This window comes from Ranitomeya imitator, chromosome 5 (genome assembly GCF_032444005.1).
Source record: "Ranitomeya imitator isolate aRanImi1 chromosome 5, aRanImi1.pri, whole genome shotgun sequence".
Classification (NCBI taxonomy): domain Eukaryota; kingdom Metazoa; phylum Chordata; class Amphibia; order Anura; family Dendrobatidae; genus Ranitomeya; species Ranitomeya imitator.
Window position 1 is genome coordinate 579,492,091 of NC_091286.1, and position 16,616 is coordinate 579,508,706.

Sequence of the window (16,616 nt, forward strand, 5' to 3'; positions counted from 1 at the left end):
GCAGTATGAAAACAGTTTCAGCAAAATGAGGCCCGCTAAAGCTAGATAGCAGAGGATACAAAAGTGAACTGCGCGGTCAGCGAAAAACCCTTCAAAAAACCATCCTGAAATTACTTGAACTCATGTGCCAACTCATGGTACATGAGGAGCAATTTCAGCCCACTAGAGCAACCAGCAGCAAAGAATCACATATCTGCAGGCTGGACTAAAAAACCAAATAAAGCAAAACACCAAAACAGGAAAATCCAAACTTAGCTTGACCAGAAGGTTCTAGGAGCAGGGAGCAGAGGTAACAAGACACACTGGATACATTGATAACCGGCGAGGAAATGCCAGCAAAGCCAGGTTAAATAGGAAACTCCCATATCCTGATGGAACAGGTGGAGCCCAGAGACCCAGGAAAGACAAGTCACCCAGTACCATCAGTAACCACCAGAGGGAGCCCAAAAACAGAACTCACAACAGTACCCCCCCCTTGAGGAGGGGTCACCGAACCCTCACGAGAACCACCAGGGCGACCAGGATGAGCCCTATGAAAAGCGTGAACCTAATCATCAGCATGAACATCCGAGGCAACCACCCAAGAATTATCCTCCTGACCATAACCCTTCCACTTGACCAAATACTGGAGTTTCCGTCTGGAAACACGAGAATCCAAGATCTTCTCCACAACATACTCCAATTCTCCCTCCACCAGCACTGGAGCAGGAGGCTCAAGCGAAGGAACAACAGGTACCTCATACTTCCGCAACAACGACCGATGGAACACATTATGAATAGCAAACGATGCCGGGAGATCCAAACGAAACGACACAGGGTTAAGAATTTCCAAGATCCTATAGGGACCGATGAACCGAGGCTTGAACTTAGGAGAAGAGACCTTCATAGGAACAAAACGAGAAGACAACCACACCAAGTCCCCAACAAGAAGTCGAGGACCCACGCGGCGACGGCGATTAGCAAACTGCTGAGCCTTCTCCTGGGACAACTTCAAATTGTCCACCACATGACTCCAAATCCGATGCAACCTATCCACCACCATGTCCACTCCAGGACAATCAGAAGGTTCCACCTGACCAGAGGAAAAACGAGGATGAAACCCCGAATTACAAAAGAAAGGAGAAACCAAGGTAGCAGAACTAGCCCGATTATTAAGGGCAAACTCGGCCAGCGGCAAAAAGGTAACCCAGTCATCCTGATCAGCAGAAACAAAACACCTTAAATAAGTTTCCAAGGTCTGATTAGTTCGTTCAGTCTGGCCATTCGTCTGAGGATGGAATGCAGACGAAAAGGACAAATCAATGCCCATCTTAGCACAGAACGTCCGCCAAAATCTAGACACAAACTGGGATCCCCTGTCAGAAACGATGTTCTCAGGAATCCCATGCAAACGAACCACATTCTGAAAAAACAGAGGGACCAACTCAGAGGAGGAAGGTAACTTAGGCAAGGGTACCAGATGAACCGTTTTAGAAAAGCGATCACACACAACCCAGATGACGGACATTTTTTGAGAGACAGGGAGATCCGAAATAAAGTCCATGGAAATGTGCGTCCAAGGCCTCTTCGGGATAGGCAAAGGTGACAACAATCCACTGGCCCGAGAACAGCAAGGCTTAGCCCGAGCACAAACCTCACAAGACTGCACAAAAGAACGCACATCCCTCGACAAGGAAGGCCACCAAAAAGACCTGGCCACCAAGTCTCTAGTACCAAATATTCCAGGATGACCTGCCAACGCAGAAGAATGGACCTCGGAGATGACTCTACTGGTCCAATTATCCGGAACAAACAGTCTCTCAGGCGGACAACGATCAGGTTTACCCGCCTGAAACTCCTGCAAAGCACGTCGCAAGTCTGGGGAGACAGCAGACAAAATCACCCCATCCCTAAGGATACCAGAGGGCTCAGAATTTCCAAGGGAGTCAGGCACAAAACTCCTAGAAAGAGCATCCGCCTTCACATTCTTTGAACCTGGCAGGTATGAAACCACAAAATTGAAACGAGAGAAAAACAGTGACCAACGAGCCTGTCTAGGATTCAGACGCCTGGCAGACTCAAGGTAAATCAAATTTTTGTGATCAGTCAAGACCACCACACGATGTCTAGCACCCTCTAGCCAATGACGCCACTCCTCAAATGCCCACTTCATGGCCAAAAGTTCCCGATTACCAACATCATAATTCCGCTCAGCCGGCGAAAACTTTCTAGAAAAAAACGCGCATGGCTTCATCACTGAGCCATCGGAGCTTCTCTGTGACAAAACCGCCCCCGCTCCAATCTCGGAAGCATCAACCTCAACCTGAAAAGGGAGCGAAACATCTGGCTGACGCAACACAGGAGCAGAAGAAAACCGGCGCTTAAGTTCCTGAAAGGCCTCCACAGCCGCAGGAGACCAATTAGCAACATCAGCACCCTTCTTAGTCAAATCCGTCAAAGGCTTAACAACACTAGAAAAATTAGTTATAAAACGACGATAGAAATTAGCAAAGCCCAAGAACTTCTGTAGACTCTTAAGAGATGTAGGCTGCGTCCAGTCACAAATAGCCTGAACCTTGACGGGATCCATCTCAATAGTAGAAGGGGAAAAAATATACCCCAAGAAAGAAATCTTCTGGACTCCAAAGAGACACTTTGAGCCTTTTACAAACAAGGAATTGGCCCGCAGGACCTGAAACACCTTCCTGACCTGCTGAACATGAGACTCCCAGTCATCAGAAAAAACCAAAATATCATCCAAATACACAATCATAAATTTATCCAGATATTCACGGAAAATATCGTGCATAAAGGACTGGAAGACTGAAGGAGCATTAGAAAGTCCGAAAGGCATTACCAAATACTCAAAATGGCCCTCAGGCGTATTAAATGCGGTTTTCCACTCATCACCTTGCTTTATTCGTATAAGATTATACGCACCCCGAAGATCAATCTTAGTGAACCATTTAGCCCCCTTAATGCGAGCAAACAATTCAGTCAACAATGGCAAAGGATACTGATATTTTACGGTAATCTTATTCAAAAGACGATAATCTATACAAGGCCTCAAGGAACCATCTTTTTTGGCCACGAAAAAAAAAACCTGCTCCCAAAGGGGACAAAGATGGACGGATATGTCCCTTTTCCAAGGACTCCTTAACATAATCCCGCATAGCAGTATGCTCTGGCACTGACAGATTGAACAAACGACCTTTAGGAAATTTACTGCCTGGAATTAAATTTATAGCACAATCGCAATCCCTGTGAGGAGGAAGCGAACTGAGCTTAGGCTCCTCAAAAACATCCCGATAGTCAGACAAAAACACAGGAATCTCAGAAGGAGTAGATGAAGCGATAGAAATCGGAGGTGCATCATCATGAACCCCCTGACAACCCCAGCTTAACACAGACATCGATTTCCAGTCAAGGACTGGATTATGAGTTTGTAACCATGGCAGACCAAGCACTAGGACATCATGCAAATTAAACAGTACCAGGAAGCGAATCACCTCCTGATGAACAGGAGTTATACGCATGGTCACTTGTGTCCAGTACTGAGGTTTATTCATAGCCAAAGGTGTAGTCAATTCCCTTCAAAGGAATAGGGACTTCCAGAGGCTCCAGACTAAACCCACAGCGATTGGCAAATGACCAATCCATAAGACTCAGGGCAGCGCCTGAATCCACATAGGCATCGACGGAAATGGATGATAATGAACAAATCAGAGTCACAGACAGAATGAACTTAGACTGTAAAGTACTAATGGCAACAGACTTATCAACCTTTTTTGTGCGTTTAGAGCATGCTGATATAACATGAGCTGAATCACCACAATAAAAGCACAACCTTTTTTTTCGCCTATAATTTTGCCGTTCACTTCTGGACTGAATTCTATCACATTGCATTATCTCAGGTAACGGTTCAGACGACACCGCCAAATGGTGCACAGGTTTGCGCTCCCGTAAACGCCGATCAATCTGAATAGCCATAGTCATAGACTCATTCAGACCAGTAGGCGCAGGGAACCCCACCATAACATCTTTAATGGCCTCAGAAAGGCCATCTCTGAACTTTGCAGCCAGGGCGCACTCATTCCACTGAGTAAGCACCGACCACTTCCGAAATTTTTGACAATAAATTTCTGCTTCATCTTGCCCCTGAGAGAGGGCCAACAAAGCTTTTTCAGCCTGAATCTCTTGGTTAGGTTCCTCATAGAGCAAACCCAATGCCAGAAAAAACGCATCCGCATTAAGCAACGCAGGGTCCCCTGGTGCCAATGCAAATGCCCAATCCTGAGGGTCACCCCGCAGGAAAGATATAATAATCTTGACTTGCTGAGCAGGGTCTCCAGAGGAGCGAGATTTCAAAGAAAGAAACAACTTGCAATTGTTCCTAAAATTCAGAAAACGAGATCTATCTCCAGAAAAAAACTCTGGGACAGGAATTCTAGGTTCAGACATAGGAGCATGTACAACAAAATCCTGTATATTTTGAACCTTAGCGGCAAGATTATTCAGGCTGGAAGCCAAACTCTGGACGTCCATGATAAACAGCTGGGATCAGAGCCATTCAAAGATTAAGAGGAGGAGGAAGTAGCCAGGCTGCAATAAGGCTAGGCAGCAAACTCTGAGGGAAAGTGAAAAAAAAAAAAAAAAAACTTCCTCAGACTACTTATCCTCCTACTTCAGCCAATACAATTAACACTTTGTGGGCCGGTTATACTGTCATGATCCCAATGGCAGGGGATCACTAAAGGACAAGCACAGATACAAACAAGCTCTAGGGCGATGGAACCTGAGCTGACCGCGACCCTGAACCTAACACACAAATAAAAGTAGCCGGGGAACGTGCCTACGATGATCCTAGACGTCTCGCTCCAGCCGAAGATCTAACTTCCCCTATTAGAAGAAACACAGACCTCTCTTGCCTCCAGAGAAATACCCCACAGAAATAGCAGCCCCCCACATATAATGACGGTGAAATGAGAGGAAAGCACATACGCAGTATGAAAACAGTTTCAGCAAAATGAGGCCCGCTAAAGCTAGATAGCAGAGGATACAAAAGTGAACTGCGCGGTCAGCGAAAAACCCTTCAAGAAACCATCCTGAAATTACTTGAACTCATGTGCCAACTCATGGTACATGAGGAGCAATTTCAGCCCACTAGAGCAACCAGCAGCAAAGAATCACATATCTGCAGGCTGGACTAAAAAACCAAATAAAGCAAAACACCAAAACAGGAAAATCCAAACTTAGCTTGACCAGAAGGTTCTAGGAGCAGGGAGCAGAGGTAACAAGACACACTGGATACATTGATAACCGGCGAGGAAATGCCAGCAAAGCCAGGTTAAATAGGAAACTCCCATATCCTGATGGAACAGGTGGAACCCAGAGACCCAGGAAAGACAAGTCACCCAGTACCATCAGTAACCACCAGAGGGAGCCCAAAAACAGAACTCACAACACAAACCCGCAGTAAAACCCGCAGACGAAAAAAATATCTGCGGGTTTTCTGCGGTTTGTGGTGCAGAACCGCTGCAGCAGGAAGTGCGTGGGCGGAGTGTGGCTGTCCCCCCGTGCCCCAATCCCACCCCCCCATGCACCGATGCCACCCCCCCGTGCTCCGACGCCCCCCCCCCCCCCGTGCCCTCATCTCCCCCCCTTATACTTACCGGGCCTCCCGGTGTCCGTCCGTCCGTCTCCTCCCTGGGCGCCGCCATCTTCCAAAATGGCGGGCGCATGCGCAGTGCGCCCGCCGAATCTGCCGCCCGGCAGATTCGTTCCAGGCACATTTTGATCACTGTGATAACCTCACAGTGATCAAAATAAAAAAAAAGTAAATGACCCCCCCCCCCCCCTTTATCACCCCCATAGGTAGTAACAATAATAAAATAAAGAATTTTTTTTTCTTTTTCCCCCCACTACAGTTAGAACTAGGGTTAGGGGTAGGGTTAGGGGTAGGGTTAGGGGTAGGGGTAGGGGAAGGGGTAGGGTTAGGGGTAGGGTTAGGGGTAGGGTATTTTCAGCCATTTTAACCCTAAAAAAACTTCCTAGAAAACACACAGACTCTGCAGAGAAAACTGCATAAAAACCGCACTAAAAACTGCATCAAAAAACGCACCAAAAAACGCACCTGCGTTTTCTGCCAAGAGCTGCGGTTTTTAGTGCAGAAAAAACAGCAGGGAAATCAGGAACGTGTGAACATGGCCTTAAAGGGAATCTGTCACCAGGTTTTTGCGATGTAATCTGAGAGCAGCATAATGTAGGGACAGATAGCCTAATTCCAGTGATGTGTGACTTAGGCCATGTGCACACGTTCAGTTTTTTTCGCGTTTTTTTCGCTATAAAAACGTGATAAAAACATGAAAAAAACGCTTACATATGCCTCCTATTATTTACAGTGTATTCCGCATTTCTAGTGCAAATGTTGCTTTTTTCTCCGCGAAAAAATCGCATTGCGGAAAAAAAAGCAACATGTTCATTAAAAATGCGGAATTGCGGGGATTCCGCACACCTAGGAATGCATTGATCTGCTTACTTTCCGCATGGGGCTGTGCACACCATGCGGGAAGTAAGCAGATTATGTGCGGTTGGTACCCAGGGTGGAGGAGAGGAGACTCTCCTCCACGGACTGGGCACCATATAATTAGTAAAAAAAAAACGAATTAAAATAAAAAATAGTGATATACTCACCCTCTGATGGCCCCGGTGTCTTCCCGCCTCTCAGCGGTGCATGCTGCCGCTTCTGTTCCTATAGATGGTCTGGGTGAAGGACCTGCGATGACGTCGCGGTCCTGTGATTGGTCGCGCGACCGCTCATGTGACCGCGACGTCATCGAAGGTCCTGCACACACACAGCATCTATAGGAATAGACGCCGCTGAGGCGATCGGCTGTCTGCAGGGTGAGTATAACCATTTTTTTTTATTATTTTTAAACATTCTATCTTTTACTATAGATGTGGCATAGGCAGCATCTATAGTAAAAAGTTGGTCACACTTGTCAACCACTATGTTTGACAAGTGTGACCAACCTGTCAGTCAGTTTTCCAAGCGATGCTACAGATTGCTTGGAAAACTTTAGCATTCTGCAAGCTAATTACGCTTGCAAAATGCTAAAAAAAAACGCAAAAAAAAAATGCGGATTTCTTGCAGAAAATTTCCGGATTTCTTCAGGAAATTTCTACAAGAAATCCTGACGTGTGCACATACCCTAGAGGCCCCTTCACATTAAGCGACGCTGCAGCGATACCGACAACGATCCGGATCGCTGCAGCGTCGCTGTTTGGTCGCTGGAGAGCTGTCACACAGACAGCTCTTCAGCGACCAACGATGCCGGTAACCAGGGTAAACATCGGGTAACTAAGCGCAGGGCCGCGCTTAGTAACCCGATGTTTACCCTGGTTACCATCCTAAAAGTAAAAAAAAAAAAACAGTACATACTTACCTACAGCCGTCTGTCCTCCAGCGCTGTGCTCTGCACTCCTCCTGTACTGTCTGTGTGAGCACAGCGGCCGGAAAGCAGAGCGGTGACGTCACCGCTCTGCTTTCCGGCTGACCGACGCTCACAGCCAGTACAGGAGGAGTGCAGAGCACAGCGCTGGAGGACAGACGGCTGTAGGTAAGTATGTACTGTTTGTTTTTTTTTACTTTTAGGATGGTAACCAGGGTAAACATCGGGTTACTAAGCGCGGCCCTGCGCTTAGTTACCCGATGTTTACCCTGGTTACCAGTGAAGACATCGCTGGATCGGTGTCACACACGCCGATCCAGCGATGTCAGCGGGAGATCCAGCGACGAAATAAAGTTCTGGACTTTATTCAGCGACCAACGATCTCCCAGCAGGGGCCTGATCGTTGGTCGCTGTCACACATAACGATTTCATTAACGATATCGTTGCTACGTCACAAAAAGCAACGATATCGTTAACAATATAGTTATGTGTGAAGGTACCTTTACTGGGCTGTGTCCTGTAGTTTTAGTATAATCAGCGTTTTGTCAGCAGGGGATTATCACTAGAGAACCAGGTATCTCATGCATACCAGTCCAGCTAATCTGTGTGACTGCTCCCCCACCCTTAACTGATTGACAGTGTACACAGGAAGCTGCCACTCAGTGGTAAAATTTCTTTGATATTACCTGCGTTTATTTGTGAAAAAAACGGAAATTTGGCGAACATTTCGCAATTTTCCAACTTTGAATTTTTATGCAATTAAATCACAGAGATATGTCACACAAAATACTTAATAAGTAACATTTCCCACATGTCTACTTTACATCAGCACAATTTTGGAACCAACATTTTTTTTGTTAGGGAGTTATAAGGGTTAAAAGTTGACCAGCAACTTCTCATTTTTCCAACACCATTTTATTTTAAGGACTACATCTCATTTTAAGTCATTTTGAGGGGTATATATGATAGAAAATACCCAAGTGTGACACCATTCTAAAAACTGCACCCCTCAAGGTGCTCAAAACCACATTCAAGAAGTTTATTAACCCTTCAGGTGTTTCACAGGAATTTTTGGAATGTTTAAATAAAAATGAACATTTAACTTTTTTTCACAAAAAATTTACTTCAGCTCCAATTTGTTTTATTTTACCAAGGGTAACAGGAGAAAATGGACCCCAAACGTTGTTGTACAATTTGTCCTGAGTACGCCGATACCCCATATGTGGGGGTAAACCACTGTTTGGGCGCATGACAGAGCTCGGAAGCGAAGGAGCGACATTTGACTTTTCAATGCAAAATTGACTGGAATTGACATGGGACGCCATGTTGCGTTTGGAGAGCCCCTGATGTGCCTAAACATTGAAACCCCCACAAGTGACACCATTTTGGAAAGTAGACCCCCTAAGGAACTTATCTAGATGTGTGGTGAGCACTTTGACCCACCAAGGGCTTCACAGAAGTTTATAATGCAGAGATGTAAAAATTAAACAAAATTTTTTTCCCACAAAAATTATTTTTTATCCCCCAGTTTTGTATTTTTCCGAGGGTAACAGCAGAAATTGGTCTGCAGGCGTCACATTGCGTTTGCAGAGCCCCTAATGTACCTAAACAGTAGAAACCCCCCACAAGTGACCCCATATTGGAAACTAGACCCCCCAAGGAACTTATCTAGATGTGTTGTGAGAACTTTGAGCCCCTAAGTGTTTCACTACAATTTATAACGCAGAGCCGTGAAAATAAAAAATCTTTTTTTCCCACATAAACTATTTTTTAGCCCCCAGTTTTGTATTTTCCCGAGGGTAACAGGAGAAATTGGACCCCAAAAGTTGTTGTCTAATTTGTCCTGAGTACGCTGATACCCCATATGTTGGGGTAAACTCCTGTTTGGGCACACGGGAGAGTTCGGAAGGGAAGGAGCACTGTTTTACTTTTTCAATGCAAAATTGGCTGGAATTGAGATCGGACGCCATGTCGCGTTTGGAGAGCCCCTGATGTGCCTAAACAGTGGAAACCCCCCAATTATAACTGAAACCCTAATCCAAACACTCCCCTAACCCTAATCCCAACGGTAACACTAACCACACCTCTAACCCAGACACACCCCTAACCCTAATCCCAACCCTATTCCAAACCGTAAATGTAATCCTAACCCTAACTTTAGCCCCAACCCTAACTGTAGCCTTAACCCTAGCCCCAACCCTAACCCTAGCCCTAATGGGAAAATGGAAATAAATACATTTTTTTAAAATTTTTCCCTAACTAAGGGGGTGATGAAAGGGGGTTTGATTTACTTTTATAGCGGGTTTTTTAGCGTATTTTTATGATTGGCAGCTGTCACACGCTGAAAAACGCTTTTTATTGCAAAAAATATTTTTTGCGTTACCACATTTTGAGAGCTATAATTTTTCCATATTTGAGTCTACAGAATCATGTGAGGTCTTGTTTTTTGCGGGACAAGTTGACGTTTTTATTGGTAACCTTTGCGGGCACGTGACATTTTTTGATCGCTTTTTATTCTGATTTTTGTGAGACAGAATGACCAAAAACCAGCTATTCATGAATTTCTTTTGGGGGAGGCGTTTATACCGTTCCACCTTTGGTAAAATTGATAAAGCAGTTTTATTCTTCGGGTCAGTACGATTACAGCGATACCTCATTTATGTCATTTTTTTATGTTTTGGCGCTTTTATACGATAAAAACTATTTTATAGAAAAAATTATTATTTTTGCATCGCTTTATTCTGAGGACTGTAACTTTTTTATTTTTTTGCTGATGATGCTGTATGGCGGCTCGTTTTTTGTGGGACAAGATGACGCTTTTAGCGGTACCATGGTTATTTATATCTGTCTTTTTGATCGCGTGTTATTCCACTTTTTGTTCGGTGATATGATAATAAAGCGTTGTTTTTTGCCTCGTTTTTTTTTTTTTTTTCTTACGGTGTTTACTGAAGGGGTTAACTAGTGGGACAGTTTTATAGGTTGGGTCGTTACGGACACGGCGATACTAAATATGTGTACTTTTATTGTTTTTTTTTTTATTTAAATAAAGAAATGTATTTATGGGAATAATATATTTTTTTCCTTTATTTAGGAATTATTATTATTATTATTTTTTTTTTTTACAGATGTGCACATTTTTTTTTTTACTTTGTCCCAGGGGGGGACATCACAGATCGTTGATCTGACAGTTTGCACAGCACTCTGTCAGATCACCGATCTGTCTGAGAGCAGTGCAAGCTTCACAGTGCCTGCTCTGAGCAGGCACTTGGTAAGCCACCTCCCTCCCTGCAGGACCCGGATGCTGCAGCCATCTTGGATCCCGGCCTGCTACAGGAAGGGGGGTAAGGAGACCCTCGCAGCAACGCGATCACATCGCGTTGCTGCGGGGGGCTCAGGGAAGCACACAGGGAGCCCGCTCCCTGCGCGATGCTTCCCTATACCGCCGGCACACCACGATCATGTTTGATCGCGGTGTGCCAGGGGTTAATGTGCCGGGGGCAGTCCATGACCGCTCCTGGCACATAGCGCCGGATGTCAGCTGCGATTGGCAGCTGACACCCGCCCGCGATCGGCCGCACTCCACCCGTGAGCGCGGCCGATCGCGCTGGACGTCCTATTCTGTCTGTGGGAATTAAGGCCCACCCCACATGGACGGAATAGTACGTCCGATGGCAGAAAGGGGTTAAAAAGAAAATGGACACATGCGGATATGTACAAGGGATGTGTTTTGTTTGTATACTATGACCCACTTCTGGAAGTGACATGGTATGGGAATATGTGAATGGCAAGAATTTACTTTGTTTTACAGGGGTTTTCAAAGAATAAAAAAAAAAAAAGCAATCGCAAATGTAATCAAGTTAAAAATTAAAAAATGGATTGACTACTAGCCTTTCCTTGTCTCACACAGTAATAGAGTAAAAGTTGTGCGCACGTCATCACTGGTTGATGCGGGTTATATTATATAGCTGATACATGGCATTAGAGATAACTCTGATCCTGGCTGTTTAAAGGGAATCTGTCACCTAATTTTGGCCCTATAAGCTGCGGCCACAGCCATCAGGGGCTTATTTAACCCCTTCATGACCCAGCCTATTTTGACCTTAATGACCTGGCCGTTTTTTGCAATTCTGACCAGTGTCCCTTTATGAGGTAATAACTCAGGAACGCTTCAACGGATCCTAGCGGTTCTGAGATTGTTTTTTCGTGACATATTGGGCTTCATGTTAGTGGTAAATTTAAGTCAATAAATTCTGCGTTTATTTGTGATAAAAACGGAAATTTGGTGAAAATTTTGAAAATTTCACAATTTTCACATTTTGAATTTTTATTCTGTTAAACCAGAGAGTTATGTGACACAAAATAGTTAATAAATAACATTTCCCACATGTCTACTTTACATCAGCACAATTTTGGAAACAAAATTTTTTTTTGCTAGTTAGTTATAAGGGTTAAAATCTGACCAGCGATTTCTCATTTTTACAACGAAATTTACAAAATCATTTTTTTTAGGGACCACCTCATATTTGAAGTCAGTTTGAGGTGTCTATATGGCTGAAAATACCCAAAAGTGACACCATTCTAAAAACTGCACCCCACAAGGTGCTCAAAACCACATTCAAGGAGTTTATTAACCCTTCAGGTGCTTCACAGCAGCAGAAGCAACATGGAAGGAAAAAATTAACATTTAACTTTTTAGTCACAAAAATTATCTTTTAGCAACAATTTTTTTTATTTTCCCAATGGTAAAAGGAGAAACTGAACCACGAAAGTTGTTGTCCAATTTGTCCTGAGTACGCTGATACCTCATATGTGGGTGTAAACCACTGTTTGGGCGCACAGCAGGGCTTGGAAGGGAAGGAGCGCCATTTGACTTTTTGAATGAAAAATTGGCTCCATCATTAGCGGACACCATGTCACGTTTGGAGAGCCCCTGTGTGCCTAAACATTGGAGCTCCCCCACAAGTGACCCCATTTTGGAAACTGGACCCCCCAAGGAACTTATCTAGATGCCTAGTGAGCACTTTAAACCCTCAGGTGCTTCACAAATTGATCCGTAAAAATGAAAAAGTACTTTTTTTTCACAAAAAATTTATTTTCGCCTCAATTTTTTCATTTTCACATGGGCAATAGGATAAAATGGATCGTAAACTTTGTTGGGCAATTTCTCCCGAGTACGCCGATACCTCACATGTAGGGGTAAACCACTGTTTGGGCACACAATAGGGCTCGGAAGGGAAGGCGCGCCATTTGACTTTTTGAATGGAAAATTAGCTCCAATTGTTAGCGGACATCATGTCGCGTTTGGAGAGCCCCTGTGTGCCTAAACATTTTAGCTCCCCCACAAGTGACCCCATTTTGGAAACTAGACCCCCCAAGGAACTTATCTAGATGCATATTGAGCACTTTAAACCCCCACAGAAGTTTATAACGCAGAGCCATGAAAATAAAATTATTTTTTATTTTCCTCAAAAATTATTTTTTAGCCTGGAATTTCCTATTTTGCCAAGGGTAATAGGAGAAATTGGACCCCAAATCTTGTTGTCCAGTTTGTCCTGAATACGCTGATACCCCATATGTGGGGGTAAACCACTGTTTGGGCGCACGGCAGGGCTCGGAAGGGAAGGCACGCCATTTGGCTTTTTAAATGGAAAATTAGCGGACACCATGTTGCGTTTGGAGAGCCCCTGTGTGCCTAAACATTGCAGATCCCCCACAAATGACCCCATTTTGGAAACTAGACCCCCAAAGGAACTAATCTTGATGTGTGGTGAGCACTTTGAACCCCCAAGTGCTTCACAGAACGCAGAGCAGTGAAAATAATAAATACGTTTTCTTTCCTCAAAAATAATTTTTTAGCCCAGAATTTTTTAATTTTCCCAAGGGTTACAGGAGAAATTGGACCCCAATAGTTGTTGTCCAGTTTCTCCTGAGTACACTGATACCCCATGTGTGGGGGTAAACCACTGTTTGGGCACACGTCGGGGCTCAGAAGGGAAGTAGTGACTTTTGAAATGCAGACTTTGATGGAATGGTCTGCGGGCGTCACGTTGCGTTTGCAGAGCCCCTGGTGTGCCTAAACAGTAGAAACCCCCCACAAGTGACCCCATTTTGGAAACTAGACCCCCCAAGGAACTTATCTAGATATGTAGTGAGCACTTTGAACCCCCAAGTGCTTCACAGACGTTTACAACGCAGAGCCGTGAAAATAAAAAATCATTTTTCTTTCCTCAAAAATGATGTTTTAGCAAGCAATTTTTATTTTCACAAGGGTAACAGGAGAAATTGGACCCCAATAATTGTTGCGCAATTTATCCTAAGTATGCTGGTACCCCATATGTGGGGGTAAACCACTGTTTGGGCACACGTCGGGGCTCGGAAGTGAGGGAGCACCATTTGACTTTTTGAATACAAGATTGGCTGGAATCAATGGTAGCGCCATGTTGCGTTTGGAGACCCCTGATGTGCCTAAACAGTGGAAACCCCTCAATTCTACCTCCAACACTAACCCCCCCACACCCCTAACCCTAATCCCAACTGTAGCCATAACCCTAACCACAACCCTAATTCCAACCCTAACCCTAAGGCTATGTGCCCACGTTGCGGATTCGTGTGAGATTTTTCCGCACCATTTTTGAAAAATCCGTGGGTAAAAGGCACTGTGTTTTACCTGTGGATTCACCGCGGATTTCCAGTGTTTTTTGTGCGGATTTCACCTGCGGATTCCTATTGAGGAACAGGTGTAAAACGCTGCGGAATCCGCTCAAAGAATTGACATGCTGCGGAACATACAACGCAGCGTTTCCGCGCTGTATTTTCCGCACCATGGGCACAGTGGATTTGGTTTTCCATAGGTTTACATGGTACTGTAAACCTGATGGAACACTGCTGCGAATCCGCAGCGGCCAATCTGCTGCAGATCCGCAGCTAAATCCGCACCGTGTGCACATAGCCTAATTCTAAAGGTATGTGCACACACTGCGGAAAATGCTGCAGATCCGCAGCAGTTTCCCATGAGTTTACAGTTCAATGTAAACCTATGGGAAACAAAAATCACTGTCACTTCTTTCTGCAGATTCCGCAGCGGTTTTACAACTGCTCCAATAGTAAACCGCAGTTGTAAAACCGCAGTGAAATGCGCAGAAAAACCGCGGTAAATCCGCGATAAATCCGCAGCGGTTTAGCACTGCGGATTTATGAAATCCGCTGCGGAAAAATCCGCAGAGGACCAGAATACGTGTGCACATACCGAAACCCTAACCCTAACCTTAGTGGAAGAAAAAAAAAATTATTTATTTTATTATTGTCCCTACCTATGGGGGTGACAAAGGGGGGGGTCATTTAGTATTTTTTTTATTTTGATCACTGTGAGGTTTTATCACAGTGATCAAAATGCACTTGAAACGAATCTGCCGGCCGGCAGATTCGGCGGGCGCACTGCGAATGCGCCCGCCATTTTGGAAGATGGCGGCGCCCAGGAAAGAAGACGGACGGACCCCGGAAGGCTCGGTAAGTATGATGGGGTGGGAGGGGAGGACGGGGGGGTGGATCGGATCACGGGGGGGTGGATCGCAGTGCGGGGGGGTGGATCGCAGTGCGGGGGGGTGGATCGGAGCACGGGGGGTGGATCGCAGTGCGGGGGGGTGGATCGCAGTGCAGGGGGGTGGATCGCAGTGCGGGGGGTTGGATCGCAGTGCGGGGGGGTTGGATTGGAGCATGGGTGGTGGGATTGGAGCACGGGGGAGCGAACAGGAGGACGGGTGTGCGGAGCACAGGACGGAGGGGAGCGGACCACAGATCGGAGGGCTGGGGGGGCGATCGGTGGGGTGGAAGGGGGGCACATCAGTGTTTCCAGCCATGGCCGATGATATTGCAGCATCGGCCATGGCTGGATTGTAATATTTCACCAGTTTTTTAGGTGAAATATTACAAATCGCTCTGATTGGCAGTTTCACTTTCAACAGCCAATCAGAGCGATCGTAGCCACGGGGGGGGTGAAGCCACCCCCCTGGGCTAAAGTACAACTCCTCCTGTCCCTGCAGGCCGGGTGAAATTACAGTTAACCCTTTCACCCGGCCTGCAGGAGCCCAATCCGGCCATGACGCATATGCTGCATCACACGTCAGAATGGCACAGGTTTTCATGACGCATACGGTGCGTCAAAGGTCGGGAAGGGGTTAAAGCATTCTGTAATGCTGTAGATAAGCCCCCGATGTATCCTGAAAGATAAGAAAAACAAGTTACCGTATATACTCGAGTATAAGCCGACCCGAGTATAAGCCGACCCCCCTAATTTTGCCACAAAAAACTGGGAAAAACTTATTGACTCGAGTATAAGCCTAGGGTGGAAAATGCAGTAGCTACCGGTGAATTTCAAAAATAAAAATAGATGCTCCATACCGTTCATTATGGCCCCATAACTGTGCCATATAGTGCTCTGCACCGTTCATTATGGCCCCATAGCTGTGCCATATAGTGCTCTGCACCGTTCATTATTGCCCCATAGCTGTGCCATATAGTGCTCTGCACAGTTCATTATTGCCCCATAGCTGTGCCATATAGTGCTCTGCACCGTTCATTATTGCCCCATAGCTGTGCCATATAGTGCCCTGCACCGTTCATTATTGCCCCATAGCTGTGCCATATAATGCCCTGCACCGTTCATTTTTGCCCCATAACTGTGCCATATAGTGCTCTGCACCGTTCATTCTTGCCCCATAGCTGTGCCATATAATGCTCTGCACCGTTCATTTTTGCCCCATAGATGCTCCATATAAAGCTGTGCCATTGCTGCTGCTGCAATAATAAAAAAAAAAATGCCATACTCACCTCTCTTGCTTGCAGCTTCCGGCGTCTCGTCCCGGCGTCTCTCTGCACTGACTGATCAAGCAGAGGGCGCCGCGCACACTATATGCGTCATCGCGCCCTCTGACCTGCACAGTCAGAGCGCAGAGACGCCGGGAAGACAGAGCGGCGCCCGGCGTGTGGAACACGGACAGGTGAATATAAAATACTCACCTAGTCCCGGCGCTCCTGACGATGCCCCTGCCTGTCACACTGTCTCCGGGTGCCGCAGCTCTTCCTGTCAGCGGTCACTGGCACCACTCATAGGAATGAATATGTGGCTCCACCCCTATGGGTCCCACGTGACCGCTGAACAGGGGAAGAGCTGCGGCACCCGGAGACAGT

At 45.8% G+C, this 16,616-nt stretch overlaps 1 protein-coding gene across 1 annotated transcript in view; it reads left to right on the forward strand.

Moving 5' to 3' along the window:
- FBXO36 (F-box protein 36) overlaps positions 1 to 16,616 on the forward strand; it is an 80,695-nt gene that overhangs the window by 41,151 nt on the left and 22,928 nt on the right. The window lies entirely within an intron of this gene.